This window comes from Dromaius novaehollandiae, chromosome 5 (genome assembly GCF_036370855.1).
Source record: "Dromaius novaehollandiae isolate bDroNov1 chromosome 5, bDroNov1.hap1, whole genome shotgun sequence".
Lineage (NCBI taxonomy): Eukaryota > Metazoa > Chordata > Aves > Casuariiformes > Dromaiidae > Dromaius > Dromaius novaehollandiae.
The window spans coordinates 40,592,490-40,609,612 of record NC_088102.1 but is presented as its reverse complement, the minus strand read 5'-3'; the positions used below and the strand labels follow the sequence as shown (position 1 = coordinate 40,609,612).

The 17,123-nt window shown below is 43.7% G+C and overlaps 1 protein-coding gene across 3 annotated transcripts in view; it reads right to left on the bottom strand.

Moving 5' to 3' along the window:
• RGS6 (regulator of G protein signaling 6) overlaps positions 1-16,624 on the bottom strand; it is a 296,947-nt gene extending 280,323 nt beyond the window's left edge. For 2 of the 3 annotated variants that reach the window (XM_064512543.1, XM_026095737.2), the window contains exon 1: positions 16,381-16,623. The gene's annotated coding sequence lies outside the window, so the exon portion shown is untranslated. Of the gene's footprint in view, positions 1-16,380 lie in introns of all 3 variants that reach the window. The other variant, XM_026095735.2, reaches the window with a different exon arrangement.
• Positions 16,625-17,123: the final 499 nt, after the last annotated feature.

Here is a 17,123-nt window from a genome sequence, read left to right as displayed (position 1 = left end):
ATGGCACAAATAATGCAGACACACAGAATAGGAAGATACGGAGGAAACCACACTCTGGACTTTATCTGATGTAGGATTTTATTGCATACATTCAAAGGATACCTCAATTTTTGTCTGACTATAAAATGCTTTGATCTTACTCATCTAAAGCATGATGCCCAAAGAGTGAGAAACACTTGGCTATATACGATTGTGGTTTGGATACACACCCACACATTTCTCCTCTCCTTTTAAATGAAAGTGGGATTAATACTTTGCACACTTTCTTTCCTCATTATAAGGCACAAATGGCTCAGACCTTTATGGGAGTTTTTTATGTGCTAGACACAGATCAAAAGCCAACCAGGAGAAAAAGATTGCTTTAAGACTGAGTTAAATCTTGATGAAACCAGCAGGTGCAACAGGTTGTCATACACATTGCCGTTCACACCAAAGGTATATAGACGCCTACTCTGAATTATGAATTACATGTATGCAGGTTGCACTGGGCATTGTTCAGAACACAGAGGTAAGCTGAGACTAAGGGAGGAAGAGAAGAGCAGAGAGCAAGACACTTGAGGAAGCTCCACAAATGGTCAGGGAAGAAGGAACTCGAGAGGGAGATTTCTTGGCTCCTGAGGGCCACTGCGGAGCTGGCACAGCTGGTTCTTAGAGCTGGTTCTCCGTAGCTTCTGACACAGGGTAGAGGATGGGAACCGGCTTTGCCCTCGCCTCCCCCAGAGGCAGCTCGGCCCCAGGAGAATTAGAGTCACCTACTGACACTCAGAGCAGCCTCCCGGCCCTCTCTAACCTCCGGGGCACAGCCAGGAACCAGGAAGGCGTAACTTATCGCTGGTTTTCCTCTCCTCTTAATTAGGTGCTTTCACTAAGCAAGTGAAAGAGTCTGGTGAGCACCTTCCTGCCATCCCTCAGACCTCTGTAATCCAGCAGGGAAAAAAAGAGGACAGAGGAAGCAGCATTGCTCATCTCTTCTCGTGATGCACCCAGAAAGAAACAGCCAAGCAACTGTTCGTAATACTCCTTAACCTGAACTGTCTTCTGAAGGCACAGGAGAAGTAGTGCCTTATAGTAGTGGGTCACGCCACTACGTAGGCCAGGCACAGGATAAGTAGTGCCCCAGTAGCAGGTCACGCCAGGCTCAAGTCCAAAGCATTAGCTTAAAAAAAATAATGTCTCAGAGAGGGCACTTTAAATTCTAAGTCAAGTGCTACTTTTTAGAATTGTCTGCCAAGGGCATATATTTAACAAGTTACACCTCAGATTAGATGTTGCAGTCATGTCATAACCTTTAATAGCCTAAGAAGTGACATTGACTCTTACAGACCCTAGCATTAGAGCTGTTTGAGAAGCAGAATTTTGTCTACATTGAAAGCACTGAAATTTCCCATCTCAAAATTTTTTTTTAATTTGGGACCAAAAAAAAGACAAAATATGCTCAGAGATGCATCATCTACAGATACATTCCTAAAAAACAGCTGACTTCCAACCACCTCCCTTATTCAAGGAAGAAAGAAGAGGCTTTTCTATTCCTTTCTGCATTCACTTTTACATTCCTGCAGAAACCAAGCTCCCCAGCGTAACGCTCATATATATTGTTTATAATTGTATGTATAACATAGCCCCAAATCATTCTAGCCGTCAGTTATCATCTCCCAAGGACCAGACAAGCACCAGGAGCAGACAAGGGTATCACATTTCAGCTCTGTCTTCTCCCAACAGTGAAAATGTTGCTGTGACATTGCATCCTCCAAAGAAGCCAGAAGCAGCTGAGATACCTCTTTATGCAAAAGCAAGATGTAACAAAGGGACCAAGGATAAATAACTGATGTTAATCCAGATTCCTTTGCTTCTCTTTTATAAAGCACATATGCACACACATGAATATGCAACTCAAATGCATACACACACAGATTTTGTAATTCAATAATACAGTTCCAGCTCAAATCAAACATTACCTAGATCATCTTTCAAAGAGATTTTCAGACCAATTCTTTTATATTTAAAGGTCATCAACTAATTTTCATTTCAATTAAAATTCTTCTAAATTATTCCCTACTCCCATGTCTTTCTGGAAGCCCAAACGCTGCACTGTTGTGCAAAGTCATGAGCTGAAAAGGAAATGGACTAATTTCTCTAAGCAAAAGGATTAGATCCAAAAATTTAAAATAGCACAAATGGTGAAGGGTAAAGCACTTCAGAATTATAGCACTTTGAATGATTTAAGCTAATGTGCACTTTCACAGCACTTCTGCGTATAACTTTCTGAAGTCAATACAAATCAAAGCAGAGTTCAATGTTATTTCAAGTCACCTGACTTTCAGCTTTACCTGTAGTACATAAAATCATGTTTACCCCAACACATTACATCTCAAATTTTGTTTTCCTTTAACATATAGTTAACATTTAACTGAGCAATGGCCCTTTAAAGAAGAAATTTCCAATTTCTAGTCAAAAAGCCTTCTGCAGCATTACTCAGCTGTGCTTCACACTCATTTCATTATTCACTTTGAATGCTCACATTTACAACTTGTTCCATTGTCGTTATGCTCTGTAAACTCAGTTGATCTTTTCTGATACTTCAGGATTTCTCCCATAGCATATCCTGAAGCTTTTCATCTACTCCAGTGCAACAAGACAAAAACATCTTGTACCATATACAAGAGCGGTTTTCACACAGCTTACGGTGACGTCAAGGGAACCACAGACTACCTCCAAAGATTTATAAAAGGTAATTAATAAAAATTAACCTGTTGTCAGAAGACAGAAATTTGGGAAAGCACCTTCAGCCCAGGCTGGAGACAAGGCCTGAGGTCCACCCAGGGGAAGGGCTGGGCACAGACCTCCCTGGGCAGAGCCCAGCCTCAGTGGGGCCTGGGGACCTCTCAGGGAATTGTCAGGGCTCTGACAATTTCCAAAATTGCTTTTATTTCTTTTAGATTGCTTGTTTTATGCACAAAGTCCTTTATTACATGGTTTCTTTCCTGCTAGAATATGAAAAAGACCACACAGAGAAAATGAGAGAGAAAACCTGGGCATGCTCTTGGTTCTTCAAGATTAAAAGCACAGCAATGCTGGGTCCGTATGAAGTCCCATTACATCTGTGCTTTTCAGCGTATTCAGGAACTGCAAACTGAATGAAGCTAGGCGCCCAGTGATGCTGGATTGTCACGCTGCACTCCCGCTGTGCTAAAGACTGGGTTCGAGCCAATCCTCAGATATTCTCACTACTAGCCTGAGGACTGTAGCATTGACTTAACACTCAATGAACGCAGACTAAATGCCATTCAGGCAGCAGCAATGTTTCTAATTTAACAGCAATATCAACATACTCTTAAGGAAGTATCACTTCATCTTTGCCTGGGAGACAGATCACCAGGGAAAGGAAAGGAGAGCACAGACCCCAGGTGGCAAAGATACAGGCTACCTGGTGTGAACAGAAAAACAAGACTGTTCACACAGAAGTCTTCTGCCATACTACATTAATGTCCTGCACTTGCAACTATGCAGGTCAGATGGGGACTTTCAAACACTGCTCTATTAATTAAAAGGGTTCTGATATTACTTTGTGGCCAACATAGAACTGACAACAGAAAGCAAGGGGTATTTCCAAGTAAATTCATACTTTTTATTTTGTCACAGCACTGCTCAATTACTTCTTTCAGGACAATTAGCATCCTCCTTCCCTCATACTACAACACAGCTTGAACAAAGAAATCTGTTCTTTTGTATGATGTTCTGCTCAGTTCTTCCTATGTAACCCAAACATAATCTCTGTGAACACATCTGAAGACTTACAGGATGTCCTTTCTAGGTTGTCATGCCCACTTGAGCAGCAACTATGATGTTATTACAGAAGATCTCAACTGACTTGAAAACTGGAATGGTTCACATTTGACTGCTTTATTTAGAAGAACTCTAAACTTATTTACATATAAGATACAGAAGCCCAACTGATGGTAATTTGGGGGGCATCATAAAGACCATGCTTGATAATTGACCATGCTTGTCAAAGTTCACTGCCAAATAAACAAATAACGCACATGGATATTACATGTGACCATTTTCAATATCTACCAATTGCAGTGGTTGTATTCTTTAAACACAACTGTTTTCCTTGGATTCTGTGCAACAAGAAAGAAATCTGATGTTCAAATGCCCAGTGCTCAAGTGGTAGCAGAATACAGTGATATATCTGACATCCAGGTTCAACAAAGGTCAGATGTTAATTACACCAAGTACTGGAGAGGAAACAGGAAAGGAAACAAAGCCTTGGCAGAAACTGAACTTGTCATTCGTTGTACTGTTTTGCTGGATGGAGTGTTTATTTTTCCCATCCATGTATTTTCCCATCCCCTACTATATATTTTAGAAGGGCAGAATTAAAGACAGGATGACCAAAGGAACAGATAACAACAGCACATGAGCTACTCACTTCTACCTTGTCTGTCTTCATCCAGCCAACACAGGTGATGACTCTACCAGAAATATCTTAAGCCATATGATGATTTATGAGTAGCCAGTTACTGGTTTCATTACAGTCCCAAGTGAACACCTGTCCTTAATTCAAATACCAACATCAAATCTGGCAACCTTCTAGATAGTCTGTTTGGGAGAGTCCCTATAGCTTAAATCAACCAGAAAGAACAGAACACTTGCTCAGTCTTAACAACTACCCCAGTCAGAGCAGGAATCCACTCCTCTTTCTTCCAGGCAGAATTTTAAAATATTATTTGGTCTACTGCATAGTGAAAGTGCAGGGGAAACAAAAACACCCCCCACGCTGCACTGCTAAGGGCAATTTTACGATATCACTCTTTTAAAAAAAAAAAAAAAATGTAGCCTGGCATTTAAGAATCCCATAATTAATTGTTTTGAGGAATCCTATTCAAATCTATCCTTTCTATACATTTTTTCCCCCTCACTGTCAGCCCCATTTACTCAAGATGCAAGCAGAAAGTCAACCCTGGACATTGCTGCACAGGTGAAAAAAAGCATCTGCCCTCTGAGTCTTTCTAAATAAATGTCTCGTGATGCATTAACCAGAAAAGAATGCAGCTGTTATGCAGCCTCTTCAGTTCTGGGGGGCTGAGAAGGCTGAAAACAGACACTTTATTTAGACTTTAGACTTTTAAAATTTTAAAGTACTCATGCACAGGCTCCAATTAAGAGCCTGACCAGTTATTACCTAAACAGTCCTGTCAGCTCCTTACTCCTGCAGGCAGTTTATCACATTATCAGTGGCTAACACATACCAGCATGCCTCCACACATCAGCAATCTAAATACAAATGTCTAACTTTAAAAACTAAATGAAACAAATGGTCCCTGGATTCCACTCTTTGGTTAAAGAGATGCTCTCTTCCCATGGCTACTTTTCTGACAATAACCATACTTGCAGTAAATCAAACCCCTCTGCAGCAAAAATGATAAAAATTTGAAACTACTTGCTCTAACTGTTCTCTTACTCTCTGTCACACACAAGGAGCAAAATATCAGTCTTCAACGTTTTATGGATAAGATAGCCTATGAAGCCTTAAACATACACAATCCTCTAGAAAAATACTGAGACACAGATGCTAAAAAGAGATTTACTTACAAGTCATTCCACCCTTTCCTGAGAAATATATTCACACTAGACTAGAGAGGCAGTTGGTGACAAAATACATTCAATCATAGCAAGTTTTATTTCCCACTAATCTGATCAGGGCACCTCAAACTCCTCCCACCCCACCCCCCCAAAAAAAAGAAGCTGCAAAGAGATGTAACTCCTGTATGTTACAAAAGGATCAATAAATGCCTTTAAACTGGAATGGCCAATATAGAAAAAAAATGCTTTCAAAAATCAGAAGAGTTCGTTCACAGCTCACCTCTTACAATTCTTCACATTGGAGTTTAACAACAAAAGTTCAAAGATAACATCCTTGACATTATCCTGTGTAGGCATTTTCATGCATAAATACATATTTAATCTCTATATATACACAAATTCAGTCATAACAGCTAAGCAGTATGTTAATAGCTTTCCATTAATGTTCTAAAACACCTTGACTACTGTAAGAAAACCCTATTGTAAACAAGATTACTGCAAGAAAGCTATTTCAAAGGCACAAAACTCCATGTGCTTCATAGAAATTATCTCACCTAAGACTCCTTATAAACTGGGCTTTGGAAGTAACAGACAAGGGAAAAAAATGCAAAGTTAGGAGAAATTCTGCAAAACAAACTTTTTTTTGAGAATACCACTTAGGTTTAACAAACCAATACAGGGTGATATTTGGACTCTTTTCTTGCATTTTAATAAATAATTTATAAAATTCATACACAAAATTGAAAGCACTGAGCATTTCTAGTATGTTTGAGTTAAAACAAAAAAGTTTGCCCAAGTAATAAGCACAGATTTAATCCCAGAAAACAGAATCTACTACACGAATTCCCAGGTAAATATCATTGCTCAGCTGAAATACAATTTTGGGTGACAATAAATGGAAGTGACCTTTGCCCTATATAATTAATATATTTAAAGAACAGTTTAGCATTAACATGTTCTGCCAAGGTCAAAACGAGAGACTTGGAGCTTACACAACCTTAGAGTGAGAAAATAGTTTCATAGCATTAATATCTAGCTAGCTCCATTCTAACTAGTAAAACACATCTAGACTACATGACTTTTCACATGCCTGAGAATTCACAGAATTGCATGCCTTGCTGAACTGATAGTTTTCTAATAGGAAAAATCCCTACCTCATTTGCTAGAATACTTAATAAGATGATATACTGGTTCTAAAGTGGCAGGTGGGAAGAGACAGGAACAAATAATCAGTTAATTTTAATTCAATTAGTCTCCGTTAATGTTAAATTGATAGTTCACACATCCACTACCAAACTCTCTCTAGAACTGCACTGGGAAAAAAGAAACTACCCTTCCACATTCTTCTCCTAGGTAACTTACTTACTTTATTAAACTAGGACCTAGGCGTGCCAAGCAAGATACGTATACTAGAGTTCAACATACACCATGTTGTAAAAATCACCCCATGTACCAAAGCAAGTATGCCAGTCAGAAGATGCTCGGCCCGCTGTTATGACCCACGGTCGTAGAGATCCAGGTTTCGTGATTCCCTTGGGCTAAATTAAGATGAAACGACACCAAACGGTCGGTCGCAACCTTTCTTCATTAACATGAACTTAGAAACAACATTAACTTGGAGGCAACCTGAACCTGGAAGGCATAAATGGTCGGCAACGGGTTCTACTGAAAGGTTTGTAAGAAGAAACAAAGAGAGAAAAGGAGTGAAAGATAAAGGAAGAGAGAGTCACCACCCTTGCATCCCGCGGTGCCCACCAACGGCCCGCAACCCCCAGCAGCGCGCACGTGCTTCCGCCGCTGTGGCTTTTATAGGCTCTTGCCGCCTCGCTTCGCATGCAATTTAGCGGTCATGCGCAGTCCGCCCTCCCGGAACCTTCCAGAAATGGTCTACCAGCTTCCCGGGGTTTCTGGTGGTCTCCGCCCCCGCCGTTGCGATGTCAGCGCACGCACGTGTCCCCCGTCCTGCCTTGCCCAAGTGTGCTATGCTGCCGGGTTCGTGGCTTTCATGGCCTGCCACTGCCCTGCAGCTCTTGCTTACGAAAATCTGTCTTGCGACAATGTCTGAGACCTTAACAACTGGCATGTCCTTAGCGGTCTCTCACAGCCCGCCCTGGGCTACGCGGTCTGGGTTTCCCTGGTGTGGCTTAGGCAGAACATCACTGAATTCCCCTCTGCTCTGCTTTCAAAAGTAATTCTCCAAACCCATATGACTACTGAAATGATTTCCCAAACGGGAACCAAATACAAACACATACAACACCTGTCTGAATCACACAAGAGCCTGAAACACTGGCCCTGAGGTAAGAACTCGGCCATCTCCTCCAGTACCCTCACAGGCAAGAGCAAGAAAGTGCTGGGTGTTACACCTGCGCCGCCAACCACTGCACTCTGCGAAACGAGATCCTGCAAGCGCATTCCCCTCCTGAAACAAGTGTGGGAGGATGTAAGTGCTAGTGAAACAAAGACTGGGGACCCCTGCGTGGGGAGCCACATCGCAGCCTGCAGTGACGGGTCTCATGGGACTCCAGACACCACCACTGCTGCAGGAAAGGGAGTTTATCTCCAACTGGTGAAGTACGGTTCCTGAGGCATATAACAATCCTTCCAATGACTGTTTTGGTCATCAAGTTGCAACTGTAGGAAGTTACTCTGAAAATATTTTCCCAGTGCAAGATTATCGCTGGACCTTCTGCCCCTTCTTGCAAGTTGCATGCGCTGAACATTGCTGTACTATCAACATATTCAGTCTGCTGCTGTTTATAAGGAACAAAGTATAAACATCTCCCGCAAGTGCACTTAATATTAGATTTTTTTGCCAAATGACTTCCCCTTTGTTTATGAGAAAGCAGTTTCATTTCATACTAGCAAAATTCATTAATTCCTGAGGAATCCATTCCTTCTCTTTCTGATGTAACAGCTCACAGGGAGCTCCACGATAAAGTACTGGCAGTTCACCACTTTTCTGACTGTGCCAAGGGGCAGGAGGAAAGAAGAGTGCACATCTAGCTATGGAAATGGCATTCCTTATCGTGCCAGAGTGGGAAGAAAGGACCCAGTTCTGGGCCTCTCCCTTTTTGGTCTCTTTTAAGGATACAAGGATCCTCACCATAACCTCACTACTCGGGTGGGTTGCAAGACAATCTCACATTTTTTAAACACTGTAATTGGAAAAACATGTGGAATGATCATTTTATCTCCAGGCCACAGAGATACCCATGTGGTACCCAGAGGAAATCCCCAGTCAAGTATATGCAGTGTGGACACAGACATATATTTCAGAGGGAACAAGCACTGGGACATGAGGCGATCCAAGCCACATGACCTTCCACATACAGACATAGCCTGTAAGTTTAAACCCAGTCCTCTGTGAAATGAGCAGCTGGTTTCTACACATTCTCTTCTCCAGACACTGGCATTCCAAATCATATGTGTGCTGTATTAAAAGAAGGAAACATTCAGGGTGTGGTGGTCTAAACACAACACTGCTAACCATGAAGCCCCAAGGCCTCATACCACCTCCAAAAGGCATCCTCTATGGCCTAGAGCTCTTTTTCTCTACATCTGTGATAAATGTGGTGGTACTCACCTTGTCACATAACTGTATAATGAATGATACTAGCAGTAAGTTTTGAGGATGTTGGAACTGGAGCAACAGTTCAAGTTGTTCCCGCAATGTTATCCACAGGTGACCTGTCTCAGTTACCTGAGAAGATCACACTGCTCCTTGATTAGTCACCAGAGATGATAGACTTTCCCCAGGAAGCCATGCCCAATTTTGTTTCTACATCTATACAGCATTTGGAAATCTGCAGTTATTCTTTTAGAATGCTGAAAATACTCTCTACAGCCAAATATTACATTCAGTAAATCAAGCGGTTGAAAACACTTTAAAGTAACTTTCCCAGCATCTTACACCAACTAGATCCCAAGATCCCTGACACCTAACTAGTAAGTCTTACATTCAATTTTTTTTTCCAAGAGAAATATGCACTACCTGCTTTCTCTTCTGTCCACTCGAGGCGTACCAGAAGTATTGCCGGCTTAAAAAGAAGATTTTTCCCACTTTCAGAGTTTTCAATCTATTATTTGACAGCAGGTAAACAAGGACGGCAAGCTAATCAAAAGAAAAATGGAATGGGGGTGGATAGTAGTGAATATTGATACATGAACTGCTTATTAACAAGGCAGATTTTTCTCTTTATGAAATCAATAATTAGAATAGACATTTATGTACCAAATTTACTTTTGGTGTAATGGGCCAGAATGATGGTATACCAAGGAAGAAATTGGCTGTAATATATCCAGCCATCTTCCCAAGAATTCAGAACAAACAGCAAGAGCTCTCAGCAAGACTCTGTGCCAACAGATTATTACCAGGGATAACTAAAGAGAATGTAATAGCAAAGATATGCTGAATGTTTGACTGAAATAAATGTCAGTGCTATATGAATTTAGAAATGCAAAGAGATAGATATAACCCTACCTTAAACTTCATCTGAACTGGTAATCTCAAATTATTGCAGTATTTATGAAGTGCTATCTGTCTGCAAGGAGCAGCTGCAAAGGAGAGCGCTGAAGCTGTATTTTATTGTTTTGCAACAATGCCAATTTACTGGACAAAATCATTCCCTGTGGAAAATGAGATGAGTAACTGCACTAATGATATGCAGCCTAAGGGTTGACTTCTAATCCTTTCTCCAATACAAATCCCTCTTTGAAAAGCCATCTTCCTTGGATCAGTCAAGGTGTTCTAAGAGCACCCTGCTCAGAAAGTTGGTTCATCAAATATATCGATAAAGAAAATACAGATTTCGTTGTCTGTGAGTGTGCCTCATACATTGTGCACCATGAAAAATATTAATTGTAAATGTAGCAAGCTACTTCTGACAGAGGGAATACGTTTTCTGTTTTATACTATAACTAGTACCTTAACAACAGGTGAAGAAAATTGATTAAAAAAAAATGAATGCGAAAAGGCACAAACTAATGGATGCTCTAATATGAGCTGACAAGAAGATCAAAATATTAAAATAAGAAAATATAGGTCCCAATACCTGCTAGATTCCAAATTTAGAATTACTCCACATAAACTCCCAGTGCCAAATGGACCTTGCTAAATTTCCTTCAAGTAGTCTAATGCAAGTTGATACAACAACCAATCCACCACTGCATTGATCAGTGACTGCAGTCTCATTTAAAACACCCAAAGCGCTTAGAGTTCTTGCTGCTTGTTCATTCTTGGAAGGAGAAAAATTGCAAGTACCTTGCAATCAAATAAAATGGGAAATTTACTACCCAAAAGCACAGATTCTTTTGAAGATCTGGGACCATGAATACCCCTGGTGCAAATGAACACAACTGGTGGCATTCCACCTACTTCAAGGACGTTATACAATAAACTATGATTTTACTTACCCGCTGTTTATTTCAGCAGCTTAAAGCCTTCACAAATGCAAATTAAGGGCAAATCACTTCAGTGATTACAATTTAAAAAGCATCTAAGCTGCTTCTGAATTAGCTCACTCAAATTCACGCACGTGCACAGTTCAGCACACTCCACAAAACCCAGTGAGGTGGTTAGGCTGTCCTGAACTCTACAGCACCATACTTGGACTACTTTAAATACCAATATATACTGTGTACATTATAAGTAGTACTATATTTTACTGCTACTGCTATTATACTAGAAATATGGCTATAAAGACAAATCGTTTGTTCAAGCTAGTATGTGTCTATGCCAGACAGCGGTTACACTAGTGAAGGCATGATCTATAACTAGTTGCTCATCTGTGGCAGAGGCAAATATTATTTTCTTTTACAAAACATTCAACTACATCACAAGGAAATTAAGTGACTTCCCCACACTTGCATAATGGATGACAGAACAATAAATTGAAAGTATAAAGCCTGACTGTCAAACCATTAGTTATTATTTGCTTAACACACATATCCCCATAGCATAATAGGTCTGTATTAATCAATCTGAGGAGTTTTTAACTACCCTGTGAACCTCTCCTCACTCATGCCAGGCTCTGTAAGTACAGTGAAAAAGAAGAAATATCGTCCCAAACCACTTATTTGTGATTCCCTTCAATTGAGGATTCCTGGCAAAAATATAGCACTAATTCCTCTTCACTGCCTAAATACTTCAAGGTCCCCACCACTCCCAGATAAGCTAAGCGAAGTACTGGCGCCTTACTTTGCTGCTGCTGAATGAAGGAACAGATAGTTGTTTCCAACATGACAATGCAGAGCTCCTGGGACATCGAAATGTCAGAACCTTATTGCTCGCTTAACTTTTAATCTACCTCTCTCTCTCCACATTCTTTGCCACAAACAGAGACATTAAAAAAAAAGAAGAAGTAATGGATCTGACGCAATGCAAGTAGAAACAGTTTCTCTCATCTCCACAGTCTTTCTAAGCTTGTCAGCCAATGAGGAAAATACAAATTAGCTCTTCTTTCTTGCTCCTTTTCACAAGGCACAACAGAAAAAAAATCAGTTCATTCCCTAGTCACCTATTAATCCACCTAGAAACAATAACTGAAATAATGGAAAACACTCTTCTCATGATAAAATTCACACAGATTAAGAAATCACTGTGGATTTGCTAGTATTAATACCCTTTAAAGACTTAAAAAGTAGCCACATCATTAAAAGAAACTGGTAATCAAAAGCAGTCTAGAACTCTCCACAATACATCTACTATTACCTATTTCAAGGGTATAAAGATATAACAAATTTTTCAAAGTGCTTCAGACTGTATGCATTCTAGTCACCTCAAAACCCTGATAACACAACCACCTCAAGGTCACAATTCAGCTCTACTTTGACAGTACACAGAGTCACTACACAGAAAGTTAAGAGATGAAGAGTGGAAGCAGAAATTCACAGAGGAAACATTAGAGTAAACATAATTTAGTTTGGAATATGAAGACAGATGATCAACTGCACTTAAGTGCTTAAAGAAGCCCCAGGAAGTCAGATGTGTAACTCCATGGGAACCAAGTGACCAACTTGTCAAGATGCTTCTGAAAACCCGAGAAGGTGCCTGCCACCACTTCTAGGCACCTAAATGCTTCTAAGATGTGCTTGGGCAGCACATCTCTTTTCCTGGTCAGCTTTTCTCTAACATGTACACAGAGCAGCAAGTGTTCAGGACTAAAAGTACTACTGCATCTTCATGGCCATGATATCTATCATGGCCATGATACCTATCTTACATCTCACATGGTACTTCAAATGGCACAGTGCTTTCTTAGGCCATACTAGGGACAGCAGTTCAAAGATTGACACGAAGAAACAACACCTTTTCAAATCATCAACAAAATATTCTTCCAGTATCCATCTTCTTTGTAATTAGAAAACTGTGGTATGAATTGACACAATAATGCAATCAGAAACAAGCTGAGAAAAGTCCCATAAGAAACCAAGATTATTTCAGTTCTGAAAACTAGATGGACTGTTTGTACTCTAAAACAGTCCAGAGCTACTCAGTGAAGTGGATCTGTTTGTTCATTCGATCCTCCCCTCTCCACGGAGTCTAGGTATGTTTGCAGAAATGCAACTGAGGAGTCTTGGGTGATGAGCACACAGAATCAGATAACTGATCACTCAGGAGAAACTGCATATTTGTAACATCAGGCATGGGAGGAACAGCTCACCCTCTGCTGCCACTGACGGCTGACTGGTCTGCGCAGGCAACAAAAATAGCACTTACAAGTGTAGGGTTTGATGTTGATTTCTGAGCTTAGCTATCAAGGCTGTCCCAAGACAGAGCCTCCAGGCTACTTAGCCCTCATTCCTGAAAAGCCAGAGACCACATTGTTACACACTGTATCAGGGACAGCAAAACAAATAATCGTGATGGCCTTTGTAGGCCATTATGAAGACCGAGCCATGACATTGCAAGATTCAGAAGCTTCACCATAGGCGAATGCAGCATCCTTGCATACAGTGTCGGGATGACACACTGCAGCTATTTTGTCTTCCTGCTACTCCATTTACAGCAGCATCTTTTCTTTCTCTGCCATCTGCTAGCTTGTTGCAGCCTGCTGGGACAGTACTGCCCTCTCCTTTTCTCCCCTTCTTGGCTGCTTGGAGGGACAATGACAGATCCTGGCACTTCCAACCCATCCACTCAATTTTCCTCCCAGCTGCCTCACAAACATTAAGCAGTACAGAGAGTTACTCCTGTGAATGAACAGTACTCTGCTCACCTTTGTGGTACCTGTGGGATCCACCAGAAATATATGCTAGAAGCATCTGGTCCGGAGCTAGCAAGAAGATAATCGCTGCTCTAAGAGGACACACATTGTCCCCCTGTCCTCAGGTGTTACTTTGATTAAAACAGATATCTGCACTACCAGCATCACAGGAATGATCAGACAGAAACTAAGGGCAAGCAGTGTCAACAGTGATTATATGCAACTTCTTATTGTGCCTCTTATGGTAGTAAGAGGAAACCAGAAAAATTTGTCAGGTGGGCTAAACAGCACTTTTTAAGCTCCTATTATTGATAAATCTGAATGTGATATATGTAGCAAATAACTGTTTCTCTTTCAGTTGTTTCTGATCACTACTACAGTTCAAAATGGAAAAACAAGGGCTATTTAAATTCCACCACACTTGTAGCCAGTAAGGAAAGAAACTGGAATGTTTGCCATTAATTATTCTATTAGTCAGGTCATCAGAAAAAGCAACAGCTCATCTACAAATAAAGTCAATATTGGCAGAGCCTAAACAGTTTCTTCAACATTTAACCCAGACATTCAGGCAATGAACACTATTATTCTGTGCTTGTAATCATATGCCCCTGAGTCAATAACTGCTCTTCAACATCTGACCTCTTTTTAAAGCAGATTTACAAGGAAGTATAGTGAGTGTTCAGTCTGCTGGTGAGAAAGTACCATGAATCATAGCTACACAGCAAATAATTGCTAGTTCTTTAGATCTGCAAGATTAGGATAAATCTGACATTCAATAAAAATATGAAAGAAATGGATGGAGGAAAATATACACAGCCTTTCACTTCAAAATGAAACGAAACCAACCTTAGAGAATATTTAAGATGGTATCAGATGCACTAAACCTCCAAAGCTTTGAATTACCTCTTTTGCTCTGTTGTTTAATGAGGAATCACAAATAGCACTATACCTTGCAAAGCGCTTTTCACACTCACAGCTCTCAAAGCACTCCCCACAGAAGCACACAAACAGGCAGAACGCAGCTTCTTTTGGGGTGATGAGCCACCAATACGCAGCATAACACGCCAACATGAAGGGGAAATTTACAGTATGGTTTTATTTACAGAAGACAGATTTCCCTGCTTTCTCATCCCTACACGCTGGCAGCTAGCATAATAAATAAAAGCAGCCAAGAGCAATTATGCATATCCATAACCTTTAATTTTGGGAAAGCACTGGGAAATATTACACAGCTCTGTAGTAGGTGGGCTGTAAGTGGGACGCAACTCTGGCAAGCCCCTTTGGGCTCAGATCAAGCAAGCCCTGACTTACCGGGCTGTCCTGGTCCCAGCGGCCCTCAGCAAGCACTGCTTGGAGTGGGGAGATCAGCGCCTGTGCCGAGACTGGCGAGCTCAGAGCCACACACCATACCGAGCCCTTTGGAGCAGCAGCCCTGACTACTACTGTGTCTGCACGGCACAAGAACCAGCATATTAGCTATACAAAGTTCTGTATTTTCCTCAGAGAAAATGCTTGAAGCTTTTTGCTGGCCCTGCAACCTTTTCCTCTATTTATGCCATCACAGTGAGTTACTAAGGCGATGCTTTTAGTGTCACAGGAGATTAAAGCTCTCGGAGAAGAGTGTCTAGCAGCTTCCCTCTTAAACACTGCTCTGTCTTCATGCAAATGCACTTTGTAGGAGAATGAAAGTGTAATATTTGCCATATGCTACCTAAGCGAAACAGTTTCCAAGAAGTTCTCCCACGGGGCAGCAGCTCCCTTTCCAAAACCTTACCCCAGAGCTTGTTCCTAACTCCCGGCACACCCCCAGCCCTCCTCAGAAAGGCCTGGCCTGAAGAGCTCTGCACTTGGACGACGTGACGCCTTGCCAGCTGCGCGCACCCAGCCCAGCACACCGGCTCCCTGGGCACCCCGCTTTCCACACACCGCAGCCGCAGCATGCCCTCGCCAGGCCCCACGAGCGGAGGGCATCCCGCCCCGCGCGGCCTTGCCAGAGCCCAGGCACCGCCGCGCCCCCCGCCCCGGGGCCACTTGCCCCCTTGCAAGAAAGCCAGCTCCAGCCGCGCTGCAAGGCAAGGGCAGCGCCCCGCCGCACAACTTCACGCCACTCCCCCCGCCCGCACCTGTCCGCCGCCTGCGCCTCGCAGCGAACTCCCTCCTCCTCGGCGCCCCGCAGCGACCCCCCGACCCGGGCCGGGGCGCAGCCCGCGGGCTGCCCGCGCCTCCGCCGCCGGCCGGGCCGGGGCCGCCGCTGCCGCCGGGCGCGGCGCGCCGCCCTCCGCCGCCGCCGCCGCTGCTGCTGCTGCTGCTGCTGCTGCTGCGCGGGGCTCCGCGCGCGCGCGCCGGCGCCGCGGGGCAGCGGGACGGGCCGGGGCCGGGGCCGGGGCAGCGGCGCTGCGCGGCGGCCCCGGGCGGCCCTGCGGGGTGCCGGGCGCTGCCCCGCCCGTGGGGCAGAGCCGAGCGGCGGGGCCGCGGCAACCGCTTTACAGCAGAAATTAAAATGAACACGGAGGGGGGAAAAGGCGATTTAAAACACCACCTGCCCGTGAGCTCCCCGAAAAACGTGCGTGCAGCCAACTCCAATTACCTTAGCAACCACCGAACTGCTGAATTCCCCCTTCTGCCTCCTAATTTCTCCTCAGAGACGGGGAAGAGCCTGGACCATGGTACGGCGGGAGGGGGGAAACGCGTGAGAGGGGCTCGCAGTCTCCTGAGGGCTCCTCCTCCGCGCCGCTTCCGAAATTTCTTGTTCTCCTCAGCGTCCTCTGCGCTGCAGCAGGGACCGAGGCGCAGCCAGGGAAGGCGGAAAGGACGACGCTGCCGCCGGAGAGCCGCGGGCAACACCGCGCTCCCTCCTCTTTCTCCTGTCCCCCTCTCTCCCCGCCCGCCGCCCTTCCCTCCCGCTCCCGCTCCCGCTCGCGGCGCGCTCCCCGCCCGGACGGGGGAGCCCCGTGGCGGCCGGGCGGGCCCGGGCGGGCGGCGGCCCCGGCCCAGCCCGGGGGGCGGCCCCGGCCCGGCCCGGCGCGCCTTCCCACCGAGCCAGGGGAGTGCGCTTCAGCCCGGTCGCTGAGGCGCCCCAAATCACCCCTTGCCGCTCACTCGGGGAAATGCCCTGCTCCTGGCAGCTGCGAGGCCCCCCCACAATTTCGTGCACCTCTAAGGAGAGACGAGGATCCTCCTCGGCCTTCCAGGGGCCAAATACTGGAAGGAACATCTCGAGTGCCATATAGCCTTACATAGATTAAGAGAAAATAACTGATTATCTCTAGTTACTTTGGGGTAACCTAGGTTTGAATGTGTTAAGGCAATAAAAGAGGAGCTCTGCACCCA